Source organism: Tinamus guttatus, unplaced genomic scaffold, assembly GCF_059628265.1.
Source record: "Tinamus guttatus ecotype Peru unplaced genomic scaffold, ASM5962826v1 Tinamus_guttatus_pri_ptg000087l, whole genome shotgun sequence".
Lineage (NCBI taxonomy): Eukaryota > Metazoa > Chordata > Aves > Tinamiformes > Tinamidae > Tinamus > Tinamus guttatus.
Genome location: NW_028288621.1, coordinates 38,951 through 48,656, shown reverse-complemented (window position 1 = coordinate 48,656; position 9,706 = coordinate 38,951). Strand labels below are relative to the sequence as shown.

Below are 9,706 nucleotides of genomic sequence, written 5' to 3'. Positions count from 1 at the left end.
CGGTGGGGGGAGCTCATGGTTGGCCTGTACGTTCTGAGTGCTCCCCAAGAGTCACTTCTGGATTCATAGGTGAGAGGGACACGAGCATGTCCTGATGTCCCTCCACAAGGAAAACATATCCTTTTTGCCCAAGGCAACATATGGCACCGCACACCTAAAAAGTCACAGAAAGTCCAAAAAAGAGCTGCAGTCCCAACCACTCACAACTCACTCCTTGCCTCCAGAGGTTAAAGCTTTGCAGGTGAGAGCTGGCAACCAGGCACCTATAGAGGAATGGTTAGACAGCTGGGGCCATGCTCTCCCGGAGGACCTGTACAACCCAGGCCTTCAGGTGGAGACTTGCCCCTAACCTTTCCTTGATCCAGTAACAAGAGGGAATTAGGCTGCCTAAAGAAGTAAACCGGATGCCTAGGCAACTGCAAATTGGGAGGAGCCCTGTTGTAATCCAAGGCACGGAAACATAACGCCAGCCAATGATACGTATACACGAACATGGGCTGTAGCCAATAGGGAGCTGTTTGAGGCGCGTGCACACCATGTGGGCGAGGTTAAACTGTATAAAAGTGCTGTTATTGAGTTAAATAAACGAGTAAGATTCTTAACTCACATTGAGTGTACATCTTGACTCCAGCTGACTTCCAACATCTGGCACTCGAACAGAGACACTGGAACTATGCTTTAATGCAGCTTGCCTAAGCACTGAGAACCCTTGAATCTGCATCCCGAGGACATGGGTCAAGGAGACAGACGAAGGGTTGGAAGTCAGAGGCAGAAGGTCGGCCCAGATAGAGCACGCAAAAGGCACAGACCTACTGTGGTAAGACTGCCGAGAAAGGAAAAGAGAAGGGCAAGACAATGTATCGAGAGGCGGCACTCACTTTGCTGGGGCAAATTCTCGCTAAGCGAGAGGCCAGCGTGAGTATGAAGAAGCTTTATGAGCTATGCAAATGGGCACGAGACAAGGGACACTTGCAAAGCCCCAAGCTCCTCCAACATATTCTCTCTAAGAGATGAATTAAGCATGATGAACAGACCCTCTGCAAGCTTTCAATCTGGTGCAGAGAGAATGGGTTCAAAGCCAAGCCCCACCTAGTATTCGATGTGGAAACATGGGAAGACGTGGGGCGGCAGCTTTGGGATCGCATCACCAGCGAGGATAAAAATGTGAGAGACCTGACGACTACATGGAAGTTGGTCTTGTCTATCCTATCGAGCACTTCAGGCACAGGGCCACCGTGGCATTGGAAGATGCTGGTGTTTGAGGAGCAACTTGCGCCTGCTCCATCCGCGCCTCCATTGCCGGACCCTCCACCTGAGAATGAAGAACGGCCTGGCTGGGCCAAAGGCTTACTGGATCATCTTGAGACGCTTAAAAAGGGGACTGAGAGCGGAGGGGAAGCGGATATGGTAAAAGAAACTTGCTTTGATATGGGAGAAACAAGTGAGTGGGGAGTCATACATGTCATTCCTTGATCGCTTAAAGGAAGCCTTAGTGTGTGTCTCCCTGACACCTCAGGCAAGGGAGGCTATATTGATGTAATGAATATGTCATGCTCTTAAAGCAGATTGTTAGTTATACCCAAGTTAAGAGTTGTTGGCTTTGTGGAACAGGAGACCAATGTGACAACTTGTTAAGTGGATGGGGAATTTCAGGATGGTTACAATTGTTAATCCGAAGTGCAGGGATGGTGGTGTTGATATTGTGTTTTGTTGATGTTGTGTTAATTGTATCTTGCTTGTTGAAATGTATGTCTAATACGATTGAAAAGGCCTTAGGGAAGGGTTGGCTGGCTGAAGAACAAAAAGGGGACAGGGTTACTGTAGGTCATGAGCTGCAGAAAAGAGGAAGCAGCAAGGAACGAAACTGAAAGCAAGTTTGGGGAGGTGTGGCTTATGTACAGGCCAATCAAATAAACGCGTGAGGGGCTAGCAACAACCAATCCCGTGCGTCACATTGCGCAAAGACAGCTGTGTGTAACCAATCACAAGCGGCGCAGCGGCAGGGAGCAGCCTGTGGCCCGTGTCTGCTGGGCCAGGCCAAGGGCTGGGCCTGTGGTCTAGCGGGGATGGCAGAGCAGAGCGGGGGCACTGTAGTGGGGGGAATGGGGCCTTGCTGCCCTTTGGGCTGTGCTCCCAGGGGTCGGGGGCTTGCCTGTGCTGCAGGCCAGGCAGCCCTTGGCCCTGGAGGCTGCAGTGGGTTGGTCTCCTAAGCACGTCGATGTGCGCTCTCTCTCTGTGGCAGTCATCGGCCAGAAGGTGAACTTGGCAGCCCGGCTGATGGAGTGCTATCCTGGAGGGAGCCTTCCCTATGTCCTTGCTTTCCCTAGGGGATGCAGTGCTAGTGCTGTGGCGAGTAAATGAAGCCCAGGTGAGCGACACCATCAGCTTGGTGCTGAGGTGTAGCCAGCGGATCCAGCAGATGTACAGGGTGCGGAAGACAGATGTGGGCCTGAAGCTGCGCCTCAAGATAGGTATGGGGAGTGCTGGGTTGGCTGCAGCGGGCGCAGAGGCGTGCGTGGGGCTGTGCAGAGCCGCAGGGCACTTTGCAGCGTTGGGGAGAGGTGCTGATCCCTCCCTGCTCGGGCGGCTGCAGGTCTTTGCTGTGGGAGGCCCCTGTATGTTCTCAGGCAGCCATTTAGGAGCTGCCTGCATGCAAAACATGCAGAGAGTGAGCACAAGTGCCAGTGTGCTGAGGCCATGGTGGAGTTTCCAATGGAGCCTGGGAAGAGTCCAACTGTGGGGGGCTGGGGAGGTGCAAAGGCTGTGTGCCTCAGCTCTGCCTGTCTCTCCCCAACAGGGATCTCCGCAGGGCACATGTCCTATGTGACTGTGGGAGATGGAAAGGAGAGGCGCTTCCTGATCCTTGGCCAGGCTGTGGATGACGTTTGGCAGGCCCAACATGATGCCAATGTGAGTGACATTATCCTGTCAGCCCGCTGCTGGGAGCTCTGTGACCTGAGCAGGATCAGGACAAGGAGACTTGATGGATGTGCAGTGAAGGTGGGTGGGATGGCCTCTAGAGCAATTTGGAGGCCCTAGATGTGGGCCTGAGTTTGGAAGGTGTGAGAAGGCTGAGGAGATGAAGGTGGACGGAGTGGCAGGTGTTGATGTAGATGGGGAGCTGTAGCTATTGCCCTTCTATCTCAGGGATAGCACTGGACTCTGCTTACTGGGTTTGAGGAGGGGGGTCGGGGCACCTGGAAGGCTTTGGCCTTCGTCCTCTGTGGGTCATGGAGCTGTTCTTGAGCCCTTTTTGTTCTCTGTGTCTTTAGGCTACAGGCATGGACCAGGTGTCTGAGGGTGAATATGAAGACATCTTGCCCCAAGTGAAACGAGGCCAGCTGAACTCCTCTGTGCCTCAACTGGCAGGTAAGGGCCAACTCTGTGCTCTTCTGAGGTCACCCAGAAAGATAGGGGGGGGTTTCTCCAGGGGCCAGCGAGGAATGCCCTGTGCCCTCTCTCGCTTGCGCTTAGTGCTCATGCCTGAGAGCTTCATCCAGGGGCTGGCTGCTCCCTCCTCCTAGAAGGGGGCTGCTCTGGCTGAGCACCTGCAAGAGGAACAGAGATGCCAGTGGAGAAGAATTGTTTTCCCTGCGTTCCCGTGCCAGCCCCTGCTTCCCAGCACCCTCCTAGGCAGGCCTATGGCACCATGGCACCCGTGACCACGTGGCTCTTCCTCCCTTAGGCATCCTGAGGCCTGCTGTAACCCTACCCCCTTATAATGTTCTGGGGAAGCAGCTGCACAAGTACATCCCAGCAACTGTTGTGCGGAAGGTAAGCCTGAGCTGCTGGGAGATGCATTTTGGGAGGGGAGGAGGGCTTGTGCACTGCGCAGAGGGAGTTCTCGAGAAAGCAGGCAAAGAAAAGGCTGGCTTAGAGAGAGCCTGGGGCTATTGGGCACTGAGTGGCCCATGCCAGGAGCCTGCCCGCCCGGTGCTCCTGCAGAGAGAGGTGGGTGGTGGGAGGTGGATTTCCCTCTGCGTTTTCCAGTGCTACGGCTCTGGACATGCCTGTGGGCTAAGAGTGAGCTTCCCCTGGAGTCCTAAGAGCATCACTGAGGGTGGCCTGTTGTGTCCATACCTGTAGCAAGGTGGTGTGTTCCTGGCAGTCATTTCTCTGCTTAGTGATTCATTGCAGGATTGTGTTGCTTGTGCTGATGCTGGCTTTGCCCAGAGGGGAGGATTTATTCCTTGCTCTGACAGCACCTGCTCCTGCCCAGCCGTGCGCTCTGCCCTGGTCACTGCTGCAGGCAGCGGGGGCTCAGGCAGAGGCGGCTGCTGAAACTCTCCTGCTCTTGTCCTCCACATCAATGACGGACAGGCGCTGGACTGCTTATCTGAGTTGCGTCCGGTCAGCTGCCTCTTTGTCAAGCTGCACTTTGCAAGGACGTCAGCTTAGAGCACATATGCAAGGGGATCCAGGACAGCAGCGTCATTATATCGGATATCATCTGTCCTTACAAGGGCGAGATCAACAAAATCTGCCTGTTTGACAAAGTGAGTGTGGGGGAGCCGTGCACCCCACAAAAGTGTGGGCAGCGAAGCAAAGGGAAGTGGCTCTGCCTCTTGAGCAGTGGGCAAAAGCAAAGCAGCTCTGCCTTGGTGCTGGGATCAGCAGGCTTTTGCTTGAGGCTGCTCTGAAGCTCCACTGGGCTCCACGGAGCCTGGAATCACTTGGAAAGAACCGATTGCTGTCGCCCTTGTCTCAAGGTGCGCTGCCTCCATCCTTGCAGGGCTGCACGCTGCTGTGTGTGTTTGGACTCCCTGGAGACAAGGTGCCCAGCAAGAGCATCCACGCCTTGGAAAGTGCTCTCCGAATCTCCAAGGCGTGCGTCTCGAGGTTCACGAAGATTGATGTGAGTGGGCAGACGTGAAGGGAGGCGGGCAGGCGTGAAGGGAGGTGGGGCAGGTGTGAAGGGAGGTGGGCAGGCAGGGCTGTGCCCGGACCCTGCTGAATCCCTGTCCCTCTCTGTGTGTGCCAGGGCCGGTGTCCGTTGGGTCACGAACGGGACGGTGTTCTGTGGAGTGGTCAGCCACGGGGAGGCACGAGTACACAGGTAGGACGCGGCCGCCCGAGAAGCGCGCGCCTGGGGGCTCTGTGCAGGCAGAGCCGCGCGCCAAAGGAAGCGGCGGAGCGGCAGGGAGCAGCCTGTGGCCCGTGTCTGCTGGGCCGGGCCTAGGGCCGGGCCTGTGGTCTAGCGGGGATGGCAGAGCAGAGCGGGGGCACTGTGGTGGGGGGAATGGGGCCTTGCTGCCCTTTGGGGCTGTGCTCCCAGGGGTCGGGGGCTTGCCTGTGCTGCAGGCCAGGCAGCCGTTGGCCCTGGAGGCTGCAGGGGGTTGGTCTCCTAAGCACATCGATGTGCGCTCTCTCTCTGTGGCAGTCATCGGCCAGAAGGTGAACTTGGCAGCCCGGCTGATGGAGTGCTATCCTGGGGTAGTGTCATGCGACACAGCGACCTACGCTGCCTCTCAGCTGCCCCATAGCTGCTTCAAGGAGCTGCCCGAGGTGAAGATGAAGGGCGTTGTTGATCCTGGCCCCATCCATCAATATCTGGGCATCTCGGAGGAGCTGTGAGTGTCCTTGTTGAGCAGGCTGCTTGGGGGCACGTGGAGCCATGGGTCAACTCTTGGTCAGCACAGAGCAGCTGTGCAGAAAGAGAGCAAGCTGGGCCCTGCCTGGGCCTCCGTCCCTGGGGTTGAGAACATGGAAAGCCAGGGCAAGGCTCTGCTTTTGGCCTGCCTACCCATGGGCCTCCTGCTCTTAGGAGACTAGGAGTGATGCCGTAGGGATGGAGAAGGCTGGTGGGTGTCTGTAGGCACACAGGGCCTTGCAGCCCCTCTCCAGGTAGCAGGTGCTTTCCGCCTGTTGTGCTTGCTGCATTTGAATGTTATCCTGGCTTGAACAGATAGTTTTTTTTCTTGTTCGTCTTCACCTTTGCAGCATCTGCTGTAAGGCCCTGCTTCTCCAAGTTGCTCCTTGTGAGCAAAGTCCAGGGAAGCAGTTGGCAGGAACAATGGATGGAGTGTGGGCAGCACACGAGGCCACTGCAAAGAAGAGTGGGCACCCAAGGGCACACCCACAGCTCCATGCGTGACACTACACCCTCCAGCTTCTGCCTACTGAATTGACTTTATTTTTTCTCTTTCTCCTGCTAGCATGTTTGGCATGGAGCTCAAAAAGGAGAGGCCCAAGAATTCCCCCTTGCTCGGTAGGTAGAGAACACCTTGGTCTCCTGAACACCCATCTCCTGCCCTTGAGACCAGCTAGTCCCACAGAGGAAATGGGGAGGCAGGGAGGGAGGATGTGCCATGGTGGCAAGAGGGAAGGGTGCCAACGGTTCTTTGCTTTTGAGCTTGCTGCAACTGCCTGCTCTCTTGCTTGCCTTTGCAGGCCGGGAGGAGATTGCCCTCTTTCGAAGCTATGTGCAAGGCTACGTGGCTAGGAAGGAAAGCTGCATCCTGGCACTTGAGGGCATGAAAGGCTCTGGAAAGAGCCATTTACTCGCTGAGCTTGCCAATTTAAGTCGGGCTGCTGGGCACAGGTGAGTGCTGTTGAGCAGTGTGGGTGCATTGCCTCCCCTGCCTTCCTACTGATACTCACAGGATCCTCAAGGTCCCCTGCCAGTGTGCCTGGCCCTTGGGCTCTAGCAGCCCTCATAAGGCAACGTCTCCATGCGCCTGGGAGCAGAGCAGCCGCGTGCTCCCCTCCTAGGTCTTGAGGCCTTCTGCAGCCCCTGCTGTTGAGCTTTGGGCCAGGCACAAAGCGAAGTAGAGCCTGAGCCCATGGCATTTCCTGCAGCTGCAGATTGAAGGGAAGAAGCCCAAGTGGCCTGCCTGACAAATGCTGCAAGCGCTGAGGGGCTGGCCTGGGGCTGTATGTCCAGAGTGCCCTTGTTCTCAGCCCCACATTGTGCCTCTCCCTAAGAGTGTTGCTTTAGAGGTCTGGGACTCTTGGGGGCCTGTCTGAATCTCGGTGCCTTTTGCTTTTGCGCGGCAGGGTAGTGGCTGTGGAGCTGACGGAGCTCAGCCTGAAGCAGGACTACTCCGTCGTACGAGTGATGCTGGCCATGGCAATGGGTCTGCAGGCCTGCAAATCCTGCAGCGCCAGGCAACTCGTACTGCAGGAGAATGTGGAAGAGTGGCTGGCTGATCAGGGACATCTTGGGATACACAACCCGTGCCTTGTCAAGTAATGTACAGGGGGTGGCAATGACCTGTGCTTGACCAAGGTGAAATAAGGAAGCTGCTGTTTCTAAGCAAGCAACTTGCTGAAACTTGCCCGTACCGGTTAAGGAAGGAGGCTTGTGATTGGGCCATGCAAATGCAGCTTAGCAATCTGCTAAGCAACAGCCAACAGCCAATCCTGTGAGCTTGGGAAAGCCCCTGGATACCTGTAGGGTATAAATGTTCACATATCTGGGTTAATAAACGGAGCAAGATGGAAAACTCACACTGAGTCTGTATCTTGTAATCCGGGTCAATCTCCTTCAGGAGAAGCTCAAAGGAGTCCTGGAAGAGAGCAGCTACTGCCTCCTCAATGCCCTTTCCTGGTGAAGGTGAGAGCGAGAGCCCTCTCTGGCCAGGGCCAAGGTCTGCTTGTGAGACGTCCCACGGCAGTGGTAATTTGGCTGCTCTCCTGGGCAGTGGCCTTAGCTTCTGGTGGAAGAGCCGGGGGATAGCACACAGCTGGTGTAGTCCCAGCGTGCAGCTCCCTGTTTGGAGTGAGTTCAAGTGCCAGGCTGCTGCTGGCAGTTCAGCGGCCTGGAAAGGCCATTGCAGAGAGGCGGCTCTGAGATGGGGCTTATGAGCTACTGCTGAGCTCGCCACTGCCTGAGCGCTCTACCCCATCCCAGAATACCCACTGTGAGGAAACAAGCTCTTCTCCTCTTGCCACCCTCTGCCTTCCTCCCTCACCTCCAACACACTGGCTAGAAGCTCTCTGCCAGAGAGCCTCAGCAGGAGCTCTTCTCTAGGCTCAAGCTGGCGTCCACACTGTCTCCTCCCCATTGTGTGGAGGAGAGCTAAGAGGCTGAGGGCAGCACCGTTTTGTTCGGTTGGGCTTGCGTGCTGGGTTGTCTTGCTGAAATGCCCTGAAAGGCTGTTTCTCTGTGCCTGTGCTTTTTGGCCAGTTCCCCGTCTCAGGGAAGGTTTCACAGATGAGCAGCGCTCAAAGGGCAGTAGAAGAGGAGCTGGCTTTTAAGAAGGTACTGCAGAAGATGAGCAATTCTCTCCCTCATGGACCAGAGAAGGAAAGCAAGCCAACAGGTTGAGGGTTCTGCAGCAGAGTGCTGGGAGGTGGCAGGAGGATGATGTACTGGAGTCATTGCCCATCAGAGGCTAAACGTCCCGTGCCAACCCCCGGGTAACTTTCCTCCTGTCAAGACAGAGGACTCGTAGTCAGGAGGAGGAATGGAGTCTTTCTGCATCCCCTTGTCCGAGAGACCTTCAAGTCCCAGAGAAAGAAAGAGTTGGGGAGATACTGAACTGCTAAGTAGCTAGGGAGAGGAAAGAGGCTGCAGAGCGTTCTCTGTCTGGAGAGGGGCTGGCCGAAGTCCCTCCCAGTGACGATGTGTGAGAATTGCTCAGAATCCACCCTGGAAACCTGTTTGTTTCAGGCTTTTGAAGACAACATCCTCTTTCTCGTTGACAACGCACACCACATCGACTCTTCCTCCTGGGCTGTTACGTCACAAGTGCTCAGAGACGTCCAAAGCTTTATGGTCATGGGCTTTGCTCCTGGTCCCTGCAGAGGACAGAGGCTCTGCAAAGCTGCAGCAGACATCATGAAGTTGCAGCAAACAACCTATATTCATCTGGAGGAGCTGAACCCTGCAGCAGTCGTGCAGAAAGCCTGCCAGTACCTCGGAGTGGTCAGTGTGCCCCATGACCTAGAGATGTAAGTGGCAGGCAGGGCTGCTGAGCTCTGTTTTTCTGTGGCTTTCAGCAAGCGCTGTGTCTTCAGGACAGCTCACGTGCCAAAGGCAGGGGGAGTCGCGGCTGGTGAAGAGGCTGTTCTGAGGAGGGTCCTGCCTTCCTTTGCCTGTGTCACTCCCGGCTGCATCTGCTCCTTTCCAGGTTCCTGATGCAGAGAAGCAGTGGGATGCCCTACTACGGTGAGGAACTGCTGCGCTACCTCCACGAGCACAACATGCTCTTGCTCCATCCACTACGGAAGGATGATGGAACAGAGGCCAAGTGGGAGACCCTCTTCAATAAGCACCTTTGTGGCTGACTGCCTAGTTGGTGTGGTCCATCTTCCACCACCCCTTCTTGTCATTGTGTTCCCCTGTGAGTTTGGCGTGGCCAGATGGAGCAGCAGTCCAGAGCCTGATCTCCATCAGGTGTGGATTCCTGTGTGCCTTGCTGCTGCAATAGGCCAAGCACATGCTGGGGACTGGGGTGGCTTTGTGAAGGCCAGCAGCAATGCAGATTTGGAAGAAAATGACAAGCAGGGAGAAGAGGTGCTCCCTGGCACTAAGCTAAGCCCTGCTGTGGTCAGAAATGAGTATGAGCTGAGGTGGTTCATACCTGGAGCAGTGCTGCGAGTCCCGTGGCTGCAGTTTCCCTTGTCTGCAGCCCTGCAGCCAAACATGGCAGGATTCATCCTGCTGCCGTGAGGCCCCAGCTGCTCTAAGCCCTGCTGGGGGTGAATGCGAAAGAGAGGAGGATGGAGGGAGGGAAGATCAGTAATGCTCTCAAGCTCAGGC

General features: G+C 55.8%; 1 pseudogene; it reads left to right on the top strand.

The window, feature by feature from the left end:
• Positions 1–1,404: 1,404 nt before the first annotated feature.
• On the top strand, positions 1,405–5,574 carry LOC148595507 (adenylate cyclase type 10-like; annotated as a pseudogene).
• The last annotated feature ends 4,132 nt before the right edge of the window (positions 5,575–9,706 follow it).